The following is a 14419-nucleotide window of genomic DNA, read 5'->3' on the forward strand; positions in this document are numbered from 1 at the left end:
ACAAAAAGTTCACTTTCGACCTTGGCCATGTCCGACAGAATGATGTCAGCTCATCAGTTTTTGCCTTGTGAATGCAGCTTCAATAAACGTTTTAATTCAGAATGGGCGTCTCGTGACTTTCTGCAGAAATATGAATTAGCTCTTTTTTGTGCGGCTCAAATAGTTAGGCCTCAAAAGCAGGCAACTTATGATTTCTAGTATAAAACAAACACAAGAAAAGTATTAAGGTAAGAAATAAAGTATATTCTGTATCCACCCCATGGTTTACTAAATAATTAACCCACCCGATTAATCAAAATGTTACCTAGCCATTGCAAACAAATAAAGCAGCGTTTATATTTACCAGTCTCCGTTTTTCTATGAGACCCATATGCACCTAGAATAGTAGAAATGACATCATACAGACAAGAATAAGCAAAACAAGCACATGCTTATTTTAAGTATGCAGCAGTTAGTAATGACAAAAACGAAAACAATAAATTATTTTATTATTTTGCACGAACAAAAAGATGCAACATTTATGCACATTTATGAGCACACATGTTAGTCCCCCCACGTGTAAAGCTTAATCTAGGTTGTATTAGCACGACATATCACAAATCATTAATAATTTTATTCATGTTATGGAAATGTGACTTTGCGAGTTTAAACAAAATTTTGTTTTCTATCTCGCTCCATCACTCACCAGTCCCTTAACTTCGGAACCTAATTCTTGGGGGTATTTGTCGTAGATTTAAATAAAAAACGGTCATAATGTGTTAGGTGGTTACCTGAAAGGCGAGTTGTTTCAGTGAAAAGTGCTATTGCCAATCTGTCTTGAAACAACAGCAAGCCGACTTACAACCGGTATGTTGAAACCGTAGGCTTGGGCATGTCTGTGCCAGATGTGTAGGGTCTCTGGAATGGAAACGGCTGTTAAAGGATGAAAACGAATTGTGCCAACTATTGCAGCTGACATATTTGGAAAAGTGCTGGTTTAGATTGCATAATATGTTTCCCCTGACAAGTGCTTGTAGCTCCAAACAGTGTTTTGGTTTGTGAGCATTTGTACTAAATAAAGTGTGTATATATGGCAGTAACTTTACCAGACGTAGTTCGGTTCTCCGAACTGAAGTTGATTTTGAATAAATCCGGCGAGGTAACCAGTTTACCCGCCTTTTTTTTTGCGTGTCACATTCAAGGACGAAACATGGCCTTTCAAAAATGTGGGTCTTCCTGTTCAACCAGTCGGTGTATTTTGAAACGGATTCGGGTTGTTAGAAAGTCCGCGTAGGTCTCTATGGACTAAAACCTTCTTTAAACCCGTGTATGTGTGTGTGTGTGTGTGTATGTGTGTGTGTGTGTGTGTGTGTGTGTGTTTGTATATATGTAATACTAGTGTGTAGTTTTTCCCCCCTGCATGGCAGTCATTTGGCGGGCAAGGTGAATTGGTTGCTAGTTCTGTATTGGAGCAGTGAGAACCAAAATGCAACCTGTGTCTCTAACCACAGCCCTGCTCTCCACCCTCTGCTTTCTTTACCCCTTTGTTGGCCGGGCTGCAGTAAACCAGTCCTTCGTCTCTGCATTGGACATAAAAGAGAATCTTCACAGCGGGCTTCTTAATTACAAAGCTGGCCCGCTTTTGTTCTGCATTCAGGATCTCATTACACATGGAGAGGCTCGCTTCAATAATTGATACACTTGACAATAAAGCTGCTTGCCCGCCGAGCCGGGCCCACAGAGCAGCTGCTTCCTGACTGAAAGCAGGAGGCGCGTTTCTAGGGAGATTGCTGATCAACCTGTTGCGGCCGTGCGTGCGTGCGTCTGCGCCCCGGCCCCGCCTCAGCGGCCTCCCATTCATGCCTATTATTTGGAGGCCTGTCGCAGAAACATCCTTCTTTGTGCTGGGTTAATTTGTTTATACCCGTCACCGAGCTTTTGGAACATCTTTTTCCATCCAGTCTGTGTCCTTTCGGTCCTGTCTTTGCCAACCTGTTACATCGCTTGTTGGGCCACCACTCTGTTGGCATATATATACCTTAAGCGAGGGCTCAAGCCGAGCAGTTGTTACACAATGAATGTTCTTCCTGCCCAGGACAATAGTTAACAACCTTGGAACTCACTGTGTATGCTTTGGAGAAAAGAAAACCTGACATGCATGTGGCCGTTCTGTTTTATACACTGCCCGAGTATCATGTAAAGCGCTATATAGAAGAACGGTTAATCTCTTTTGCTAGGCATCATCCGTGCAAGCTGGTTCTTGCTGTGGCCGGTGAGGTCACGAGTGCCTGACCCAACTTCCTTCACTGTAAAAAGGGAAACCTGCCCAGGGGATGCTGGGAATCTTTGTATTTGGACCGGTTGTTAAGAATGTGGTGTCTCAGTAAAGCAGTAACACCCGTGGCTGGACAGAGTCTATTTGATTAACCTATTACCGTCATTTGAGTATTTGCCTAACCTCTTTTTTGATACATGAAACGTATGTTTTTTGTTCTTAACTTGATATAGATAATCTAACACTGGCAATCTACGACGCTCATATTTAAGGCCGAAACAAAGGCTTCAATTTAATGCCGAAATTAATAGCGCTCATATATGGAATTAGGAAATATACGTTTATTCACTCCCTTCTTGATTTACTGCTGTATAATGTCACCATAATGTTTTGATCAGGACTTGAATTTCAATTAAACTAGTTATATACCGGTTTCTGATTATAAATCGATATTGAACATTGGAAAGTACCAGCCTTCTGAAAGTTTGAAACCGATCTCAATACTGAAACGGCAACAGGCCTGGCTATCGTCTTAAGTAATAGAACTGCTAGTGTTTGTAACATCAACTGCTAGTTAATTATACATGTACACCATAAATTTATAGAGAAATATTGAAAAAACGCTTCTCTCCTGCAAGCCCTTGAAATGTGCATCTGGTCACAATGTGTAATTTTGAATATTGACAGGCTAGATTGCCTTTACTGGGCTCAAATTTATAATATTCTTAAGTGTGACTAATTATCATTTAACATAGTCTAATATTTTACATTTTGAGCTTGGAAGATGCAATCTTAATAGAAAATTTAGAATGCACTGAAATTAGAAGCCTTCCAGGACTCCTCACATTTCAATAAATATAAGGTGGATTTTCCACTTATACATGTATATCTTTTTAAATTACAAACAGATCACATTTCACAGAATACTAATGGCTTTAAATGCTCGACCCTCTTCAAATGCTCTCGCCTTGTCATGCTTCTTTGTGTACCATTGTTAAAACAAACCTTTTAAAAATGAGGATTCATATATTATGAATAGGTGAATTGTCTCTAAATTTTCTTTCCTTAAATCAGTAGCTGGAAATTCTTTTTGGTTCGGTTTGGCTCTCCATTCACTGATTCGAGGTAAAACTTACTTTCTTCCGACCACATAGGTTAATATTCGTAAAACTTACTTTTGGTGACACTTCATGGTTTTGGGAATATTATCCATAAGTTACAGTGTCATTGACTTGTAGTGCGACAGACTGTACATCATTTAAAAAAAAAAAATATATATATTTTAGCCCTGAGGAAGTCGAGGTCGGCAGGGGACTTCCAGCGGCGCATGAGTTCGCACGCGCTTCGCCGTAAGCAGGCCCAAATCTATGTATCTGGACCTCACCTTGTCTTTTTTGGGTCTTCGGTACAGTCCCAGAATACACAATTCCCATGACCAGCCTAGGGTATGTCCCATGCACTGGACTAGGCTGCTGGTGACCGTGCTCCATTATAGGGACTCCTTGTTATCCTTTGTGTTTGCAAGAACTGCTTCTACTAGTTGGAAATTCTCTTGAGCATATAGAGCATTGGTGTGGCTGCACAGTCATCTTCATGAGCACCTAATTGTCCTAAAGTATTTAAATAAGACTTAAAAAGTTCCTGAGAGTGTGCTCATATAACTATGGCCTTCCAGCTATTTGTTGAGAAAGGAGACTATTGAAGCTTGGCCACAGGAGAAGGAAACTTAACCTGAGCCGAAAAGGTAGAGCGTTATTATTGGAGGGATACGTCCTCCCTATTTCTAGATCCTAAACACAAAAGTATCCCACCTGATTAATGGGGACAGTTGTGCACTATCAGCTGGTGGGACACCATCTGCGGGAAAAGAAGCAATCCCTTTTTGTTAAATAACCCTCGCACACTCTAGTAGTGTCATGCTTCATCATCTGGTTCACCCTGACTCATACAGGTCACGGTGGGCTCGACCATCTTCCAGGGAGCACTTTGGAGAAATAGGCCAGGGGGTTTAAAGATTAAAAATCCTCCTTTGACTTCTGGTATCCCTTGATTAGTGGAGTCGTAGGGGGTGTTAAAAACAAACGAAGGGTCGTAAGGAGGTAATGGTCCGATGACCCTACTGCCAACATGTTTCAGCCCTTACAGATAGGCCTGAGAGGGTCCTGGGCTTTCTTCAGGGCAACTGGAGTGCCTTCCCTGGTTATTTGAAGAGGTACAACCTATTATTTTTTATGAAGTGCAGAAAGCTGCGCTTCTAGGACCGGTAAGTTATATACTTATCTATGATCCGGTATTTTGGGATATCGTGTCCGCCCTATTGTCGTATCTTAAGAGACTGCAGGTCAAGGGGTAGCCCTGTAGTGAAAAATTCTTCAAAGGCCCTATCCCACTTGCTCACCTTCTTGGGTTTGTGCCATGTACCTGGAGTCAATGGAGGATTTTTAATGTTTAAACCCCTTCGCCTGTTTCTCTTAAGTGCTCCCTGGGAGATGGTCGAGCCCACCCTGACCTGTAGGAGTCGGGGTGAACCCGATGAAGAAGCATGACACTACTAGAGTGCGCGAGGGTTATTTAACAAAAAGGAATTGCATCCCTTCCCTCTGTTGAGCGGATGGTGTCCCACCAGCTGAGAGTAGTGCACAACTGTCATGTGGGATACTTTTTTGAGAAAGGAGACTAGTCGTTACCCTTGGACCCTATTCCACTTTGTAAGGACTCGAGGAACAAAGGGCTACTTTTGTAAGAAATTGATAGGCGCTGTGTTTTTCTACTGTTCAGTTGTGGTAATAAGTACTCCTCATTACACATTTTTCATTATGTTGCAAATCGATGCCCACAGCAGTCTTGTAAAGCATACACAATATTGAAATAACACAACAGATTAATCTCCGCGATTCCTTCCTTTTAGAAACAAAACCTGATGAGTCAATGTTGTTTAACACACGCGATTGTCCTTGCTGCTTTTTCCAGGAGGAGAGGATGGAAACTTATTTACGGGGTGAAGATTTTTTTTTTAATATATCCGCACTATAAGCACCTATCGGAACAAGGCAGGATATTTGAGACCATGCGTGCGGCTTTGTTCGTTTTAACTTGCTAGAGTACGTGCCCAGTTTTTATTACGTTAAAACATACTCCTGCTACTGTGCCTTCTTACCGTTAAACTCAAAAGCATTGCGGAAAAGATATCAAATGCTAGATAACCCTTGACAAAAGCCAGCCCCTTTGGGGAGTGGCTGGGTAAAGTTCATGTGACTCCTTTGACTGATATCTGGTGTATTGAGCAATATATTTTCAGTTTTGCTTCTCTGAAGCTAATCGTTTTTTCTTTGGGTGTAACTAAGAAAACTTCATTCAACCGCCACAGGATCTGGTTCGTTTTCCACCCACATAGTACTTTTGCATTTCTAAGGTCGAATTTTCCTGCACAGCTGTCTGCGTGACCTATTGTTATGAATTATTTATAATATACATAGAATGAGATTTGTCTCGACCCAGGGCAGTATTCTATCTCACCTCATGCTGTTGGCTGTTTGGTTCATCATTCCACCTCCTACAGAGTGTTTACAATACAATGCATGAGCGGCGATTTTACATACCAAAAGTTCTTTGAATTATAACGCATCGATTCTTTATCTCATAGATGCATTGCATTGTCTATGGAAAGCAATAATTTTATGTTGGATGTTAGCCAGCAACTTTGTCAACAAAAATACATCTACCATTTACTTATAGATGCTTTCATCCTAGGCTTGTACATCCATTGGTCTGCTGTACCGTAATTCACATTTTACTTCTGTCCACTAGAGCATGCTACATGGGGCACTGGTTCAGCCCACTTCTGCCATTGTTTTTTTTTTCTGTGAGAGTGATTGCTTTCTTCCAGTTTGCAATGTAGTCATCCACTCAAAGTAGTCTCCTTCAGTGCCAGAGACATTGTGTGTTTAGTACGTAAACATTATATTTGTTCAAGTATTTTCAATAGTTTATGCTTTTTAACTTTGACAGGATCAGACATCACCACACATATGGGCTGCAGGTCCCTCGCTATTTCTTGTAGTGGGCTCAAAAGCACATGCGCACTGTCGGCAGCCATAATCTTGGTGAATGGCCACTCCTGTGTGTAGATAAGTGTGCATGTGCGCAGATAGCCTCACGTGCATAGGCAACCGTCTCCGCATGTTTTTGTAAAACTTTATTGCAAAAGCATTCAAAGGCTTAAAGATTAAAAAATGCATGCCCATTTGTGTCCATGTGTAGTAAAACCATATTACAGAAATGTGCATTTCGCATGCATGGACAGACATCGGTGGCCATACCTTTTATGTTTGAAATATGGCTTTGCCAATGCTTTTTCTTTAGTATTAGCCAGTAGGCTGACAGCCATCACCTCACCTATTGGCTTGGTCCGAAGCTTGTTTGTTTTCACGTGAGCAGGATTTTTCCCCTTTTATACTGGACTGAAAATCAAGCCAGCCAATGCTTGATTTGAGTTTGCTTGTACGTGTTCAAACATTGTGTTGTATGGTCGACATTTTCCTCCTGGTCCGCTCTAAAATGCCTAGGCAGAGGGCAGGCCATGCTGCACTGCTTGTCCCCCTCACCCTCATTCTTTATCTGTCCTCAACAACGAGAAGTCCCATTTCCTGCTATTTATTTACAATGTTAATGAGCAGAGGACTTCATCGTCAGCATGCAATTTAAACTGACAATTTCCTGTCAGAGCTTTGTAGAGTACCCATGTTTGCTCACCTTTTTATGATTCCAAGAGACGTTTTGTGGTGGATGTAAGCGTGGTCCAAACTGCAAACCTTCCACACCCATGTTTAATACAGAGAATTTGTTTATTTTACTTTACAAACCATTGGGTTATGTAATATCGGTCTCTTCATTTCGAAGTTAATTAGAAGAGGAGTGAGCTTCATTAAAACCAATAAGTTCATGATATGCGGAACGTTTTAGGAACCTTCTGGTCTTGTTTGTTCGCGTTTGGAAATTCAAAGCTATGTTGCCACCTTAGGATCAGGTTTGCAGGAACCATCATTTACTCCCACCGCCCTCTCCCACCCAAAACAAATTAAAGCTGTCATGCTTGCTTAACACGTGACCATGATAACAGGATTTATTGAGTTATAAAAATGACAAAGTGTTTTTCGTGCGTATTGTCACGTTAGTCGTGTCCTGTGCACCAAACGGAACAAGCATTGGCATAGCCAATAGGTCTTGCCTATGCAAGAGCTATTAGCTTTGTTAATGTATTTTAGCCACGCTGTACAGCAGCATAGACGGGAATAAAAGCATAATGATGCGGCCAGCGTGGAGCGCCAGGGGGTCATTATCTGTTTTCTTATTACAGGATTATTCTCTGCCTTCACAAAAAAATCGTTTTCAGGAACAAATGGTAAGAAACCCTTGTCAGCAAATGTAAACCAACAAGAAATTAAAATACACATTTATGCATCAAGATATATATATATATATATATATATATATATATATTTTTTTTTAATGGGGGCGGGAAATGTGATCCGAAGGAAATAAAAAATAAATTAACTCCCATAAACTGGTGCGAGGGCTGCAATCTACTTAAAGCGATCTGAAGTTGTCACACAGGAGAAGGATGATGGCGAAGCTGCAATGTCAAACTCACAAATGCATCAAAAGCATTATAGGAAAACAACTCCTTTGTTTAATTATCTTACCTCTGAGATGAAGTTTGCCATATTGGCCCGCATGAAGACCACTCCAAAAAGGCCATGCAGAGCAGCGAGCGCAACACTTTTTGCATTTTTTTAAAACTGTTTTTATTTGATTTTCATAAGAAAAAAACAGTGCATATACAACATCAGTAAGAAAACAACATTGCATCATACGATCTCAGACATTAACTCAGCCCCACCCATCCCTTATGTACAGAGGATAGCTGTCGTCCTTGACCCACCCTACTCTCTCCTACCACATCAGCAGTCCCGTTCATCAGCTATCCCATTGTATTCCACAATGACAACCAGATTTTTTTTTTGTTTTCGTTTCAGGCATCCCCGTCTTCAGTACACTTTTTTCCGCAGTGCCAGAGCAGTCCATAGCTCTAGTCCACTCCACCATAGTTGGGATGGACTCGATCTCCAGTTCTGTACAATTTCCTGTTTTGCAATCATCAATCCAAGCACAACCAACTTCTTCCCAGCCCTGTACCCATCCCAGCCCGGCATTATCCCCAATAGCTGTTCAGGGGTGTTGCCTCCATATGTATGCCCAGTCCACAACCTTGGCCAATTGTGTATGTATCCTTGTCTAGTGTCTGGATATCCCTGGGCATTCCTACACCATGTGGAGAAATGTACTCTCGACTCCCCCGCATCTGGTGCAAACTGGCTTGGCGCTCCACCCCATTTGCATAGGTGTATGGGTGTAAAGTATACTCTATGAAAATAATTTACCAGGATGAGGCCAAGCCGGTATCACGAGCTCCCATGAAGCCATTTTTGCCTATGCCCAATCATCCTCCGCCCGTGGGCTCAAGTCTCTCTCACTGCTCCCTATGCGTCTGGAATGTTAACTATTCGCACCCTTTAGATGAACCTTATTACTTTTTTCTCTTGTCTTTCAATTCGCAGTTTAGGTTCCAACGGGTTAAAGTCTGGAACCTCCTGAAAACGTTAGGCGGACATTTCTAGAGCGTGTCGGATCTAGAGATATCGAAAGAACTGCATCTTATGAGGCCAACGCTTTCTGTAGCTGTCCAAAGGATTTAATATGGGACATATCCCTATTTATTTGATTTATTTTTGAGTTTTATATAGCGCAAGCTGAACACAAGGATATCGGAGCTCTTTGCAGGTTATGGGAAAATGTTTACAAGAGGAACGGGTATTCAAATTGTCAAAATCCCAGTGATGTCCCATCCAACGAATCCGCCTAGCAGTGGAAATTCCGGCAACCATGTTCCAAGCCAAAGGAGCATAAGGTTCATGAGACACCTGAACCACTTAATATTCCACAGTGCTCTGTGCCACCAAGCGATTGTGTTCCAGGTATCTTTAGGCAGATCCCTGGATACTCTTTAGCCATATAATTGTGCAATGAGCACCGGCACTCTCGCCCAAGTCACTTCCAGCTTAACTGCAGAGTCCTTCATATCTGTGTACAGCCAGTCAATTATAGGCATAACTGTGAGATCTGGTAGTATCATTGAATGTCTGCCAGCCACAACCCACCATCAAACGAAGTCTGCACTCAATTGTTAAATTCCACCCAACATGTAGTTGGTAATAGTAGCATGCAGCAAGGGGAGAAAATACCCGGGACGGGGGAAGGCTTTTGGGGAGTTCTGGAGGAGATTCAACCATTTGGGCACAGAAATCATTCTAAAAAGTGCACCTCCTTGCTGGGAACGAAGTTGGTGGAGCAACTGATCTATATGGAGCTCCCAGCTATGCACCAGTTCTAGAGTGGCATGTATCCCAAGGTGTTTGAAGGTAGAGGCCACCATAGAGGGCAATGGGCCTCTGCTGTATCCCAAGAACAATGTATGGGAAGCACCACCGATTTAAATTCTTTTTTTTTTTAAAATTATTTATTCGTTTCCCAGTTGACCTTTAAGGCCTGAGTCTTCCCCTATATATGTTTAATGTCTACATAAGGCGGGAAATGAGGTGATCCAGGTGTCTAACATAAAGCAGAGTATAGAGAACTATTTGGTCTTCCTGATCCCGGTGTCAACATATTCCCCATATCTGAGCAGCGATACAAACCCATTCTGCCAGTAGCTCGACAGGCAATGCGAACTGGAGGAGGAGAGGGTATCAGTCTTGTACCTTGACGTATTGGAAAAAGAGTAGATATCCCCATTCATCTGCACCGCAGCTCACTAGAATTAATATAGGATTTTGACAAAATCACAAAAAAACTTTAGCCGACATTCATTTTTCAAAGGACTCCCAGGAGGAAAAGGCATTTGATTGCATCTTTAGAAATGACTGCTTGTGGCCCCAACAATCATTGTGCTAAGTCCAGCGCCATCTGCAGGCGGAGTGTGCAGTCTTTTTCCCACTACTGGGCATGGACTAAGTTTCCGATTACACCCACCCAACCTGGTGGTTAGAAAGAACTTTAACAAGGATTTTGGATTCATAATGATTTGGCTTCTTTATGGAGGACGACAACATGGGTACCACAAAGGTTATACAGCAGGGTCCTTACTGGCAGGGCCTCCAAATATGGCAGGGATAGTTATGGGACCAGTTGAGACTCGCATCTTTTAAAGAATTCCACCGGGAATCCGTTTGGACCTGCAGTTTTCCCTGTTGGTACGCTGCTTACCATGCTCCGGATTTCTTCTTCCAATATTTGTTAAAATGCCTCTCTATCCCCTAGTAGAAAACTGGGGCGTTGCTTATCCTTAATGATAGCTTTATTTACCACTGCGATCGGTTGCTCCTGTGTCTCATAAAATTCCTTATAGTAATTTGCGAAGACTGATGTTATTCCCATGGGGGATCAGTGATTATGCTGCGCTCCTCCATGTGGATGCCTCCCTATTTGCCAACCAGTATGTCAGTTTACAGGCTTTGTACCTGGTCTCAAATATGGTATATTTGGTGGTAAGAATTGCATTTTAACCTAGACCCAGAGTTTGATTTTCAATGTTTCCCTGGCCATGGCCACGTCTCTCCAAACAGGTATATCCTGTCCTATCGGGTAGATCCAGCACTACCAGGTATTCCATACAAATTAGTAGTTAGGGTGGTTAGTAGTGTGTTTTTTTTTTTTTACCATATCATTGCCCTAGGTGAAGATAGCTGACATAAAGTTTTTAGGTCCTGACGAATCGCCCCTGGATTTAGGATTAGGCGAGAAACATGCAGACCTTCATCATGAAAGAGCGCCCTAACTGAGACAGGAATCCCAGCTTTGCATCTTTTGTTTTGTTTTTACTCCGGGTAGGAGACCCACTTATTAAAATTGTTTTTGCAGGTACACCCAACCCTGTTTTAATTCACTCACTTAACACATTTTTTGACATCTTCACTTACAAGGCCCCTCACACCCATGGCACCAAACGCCTATTGGAAAAAAGATCTCCACCAAAGTGCCCCGCATCAGGAGCCCGTCGGGTATTGCAGCGCTGACCCGACTAGGAGCAGCCCGATGATGAAGCAAGACACCCATCTGGGTGTGTGAGGGCCCTAAATTCCAATAAAATGGATTCCCACCCTTTGATTCATTCATCGGCAAGCACTTTTAGATCCCCTCAACTGACTCAGCCTTTTAACTATTAGGAACAGCATGTTACTTGTTTTTTCTCATGTCTGGACTGGAACCTCTCTCCTTTAACTCCTCAACCTCTTACTCTAAAGCTTGGATTTCTGTACGCATTTGGGCTTTATATTGGGTGGCGTAAGAGAACACACTCTCCCCCCCCCCCCCCCCCTCGCGATACCTGCCTTAAGTGTTTTACCACACAGTGACGTCCGAGAGGACTGAGCCCTTATTCAGGTTCTGAAAGCGCTCTCCTGCTTACCAAATCGCCTCCTGGAACGCAGCTTCTGACAGTAGCCATGTTGGCATGTTGATGATCAGCTTGACTTGGGTATGATCGTTTAGGCTTCTCGGGAGGATTCTTGAGTCCCCTTCCTGGAAGTACCCCTGTTTGGGCCAAAATATAGTGTCTGTATTGAGTGTGGTGTCTTTAGGAATAATAGAAGTGCATGAATCACCACATCACAGAGGCTGGCCGCCTGCAGCCAGGTACCCATGATGGATCTCCTAGTATTAGGAGAAGGATTCGTGGAGTCTAGTCCAGTGTCCACTACAGAGTTGCAGTCCCCACCCAATAGTACTGTACCCATGGATGTATTATGCATTACAGCTAATATGTTTTAAGCTGTTTTCAGTCATTGTCAATGGGACGTGTACACTGGCAGTTGACCATGTTCCGCCCTCCCGCATGCCTGTGGAAAGTAACTATCTAGTTATAAGAAATCTTTGTCATCTTAAGGGGAAATGTGCAGTAAAGGATCGCGACCCAGCCCCCGGAGAAAACACGTACCCAGGATGTGTTTCCTGCAGAAGTGGCACTGCTGGCACCCATTTCTTTGCTCGCAAAAGTACTGCCTTCCTCCTTATTTTATCATTCAAAACATTTACGCTTTTTAGCAGGCCATCTTGCACTGGGAACGATTGACCCCCCTTGCCATAGGTGTGGGCATGTTTTAGCCGAAGAGCCAGATCTTGAGGGTCTATCTGAAGGGGTTCATGGAGGGGGTACGTCTGATGTCTGCCGGTAGCTCGATCCAGGTCTTGGCTGCGATGTGAGAGAAGGCTCTTTTGCCTGCTATGGCTCTGGATGCATGGGTTTCGGCCAGTGCGAGGTTGGAAGATCGGAGGTTTCTTCTGGGTACATGGAAGTTGATTCTGTCGTTTAGGTATTTGGGTCCGTTGTTTAGAAATCTGTGGGCGTGAGTTAGGATTTTAAGGTGACTCTTTGTGGTCCAAAATCCACTGGGCAGCAGTTTGTTGGCAGAGCCCTAACGACGTCATTCTGGCTGTGATAATTCCAGTGCTTTCTTCTGACGAGGAAGAGGCTCTCCAATCTGACCTATTGAGTGCTCTTCTCCGGCACCCACTTCTTTGCTTAGGGTTCAAAGTAGCCAATCTGGATTGTCCCTACCAGTTCCCCCCCCCAAACCCCCCTCCCCCCTCCAGCGACGTTCGGCCTGTGGACACTGTGCTGCTGAAGAGGTCTCCACCCACACTCCAAGCCGCCTCTGGAGAATCCAAATTTAGTTATTTGCCTGCAAAAGTGATCTTCAGCATGGCAGGACAGATCAGCATGTAGGGAATTGGCATTGCCAGAGTTTCTGCTTGAGCTCACAAAGGATCTATGCTGTTGCTGAACTTTGATAGTGTAGTTATGGAACAGTAATACTTTTGCACGCTCAAGTGACTGTTTTTTCTGCTGTCTAGCAGAGTGAAGGATGAAGTAAGTCCCTGTCAGCATAGTTGAGGGTCCACATGATAATGGGGGCCCCGGGTGCAGGGTGGGAGCCAAGGATCAATGGGCCCTCTCCAGGTCAAATCACAGTGATAGACTTCTTTCAGGAAACCAGTACCTCAAACAGGTAGTAAAGAATTGGTCAGGCCAGGTTCCCTATATCCGTTTAGGAACCTCCCCAAGCTGAAGGTTATTTCTCCTACAGTGACCCTCCGCATCTTGTAATGTAATTGTGCATTTATATCGCGCAGCTGTCGCTCCAAGAAGCATCTAGGCGCCACTGATGACCAGGAGATCTATCACACGGGCATCTTCTGCCCTCCTTAGCAGTCCTAACGGCAACTGTTGCAACTACCTGACCTCTTTACAGAGGGAAGTAATTTAATCTTTTTATAATGGAGACTCTGGTTTCAACATCCGTCGTACATTCTGCGAGACTTCACAGGTCCTGGTCGAGCAGAGAAACCTCTACCCCACCCCCACCACCAAATCTGGTCTTCCAGCATCACTTTAGAGTCTGTAATCACCTGTAGGATGAGGGCAGGCATACCGGGCTTCCCAAAGAAGATTAGTCTGGTCTCTCGGAGACTGCTCCCCATTGGATTACTGCCTCCTCTAATCTTGTGCGATCCTCTCTGCAATCATATGTGCTTTGCCTACAACGTGTCCCCCTTGCCATTATGCAACTGTAGGGTAGGGCTCCATCATTTCCAGGCTGTTGCCGACTTCATCTGCAGCAGGGAACCTGGACTGTCCAGTCGTCACTTGTGCACCAGGTCCCGCTCCTCACTTGCACGTCCTGAGACCCTCATGTCCTCTGCAGAGCTGCGGCGCTGCTGCCCTGAAGCCACAAGGAAGTTTCACCACTGCAGCGGTGCCTCACTTGCAGCCTCCTTCACCCCCACTGATAAGTGGGCCATCAGTCCCTTGAGGGGGTGGGGCACAGCCAATGTGTCTCCTTGCAGTCTCTCCCCTTCAGGCCACCTCCTGCAGGCAGAGCTGAGTGTCTGCTATCTTGGGCTTCCAAGCCCCGTGCCACTTTCTACATTTATGAGGCATCTTGAAACCCGTTGATGTGGCTTTTGGGGGCTTTTTGTCCCCAGTGAGATGGGCGGTGTAAGCAATGAAAGGGAGCAGGATGTGGGGGGCAAGGCAAGCAACCGCAGGAG

The 14419-nt window shown here is 43.9% G+C and overlaps 1 protein-coding gene across 1 annotated transcript in view; it reads left to right on the top strand.

Moving 5' to 3' along the window:
• The window catches only part of PTBP3 (polypyrimidine tract binding protein 3), a 634697-nt gene that overhangs the window by 175050 nt on the left and 445228 nt on the right, over nucleotides 1-14419 (top strand). The gene's annotated exons all lie outside the window — the stretch shown is intronic.

This window comes from Lissotriton helveticus, chromosome 2_1 (assembly GCF_964261635.1).
Source record: "Lissotriton helveticus chromosome 2_1, aLisHel1.1, whole genome shotgun sequence".
NCBI lineage: Eukaryota > Metazoa > Chordata > Amphibia > Caudata > Salamandridae > Lissotriton > Lissotriton helveticus.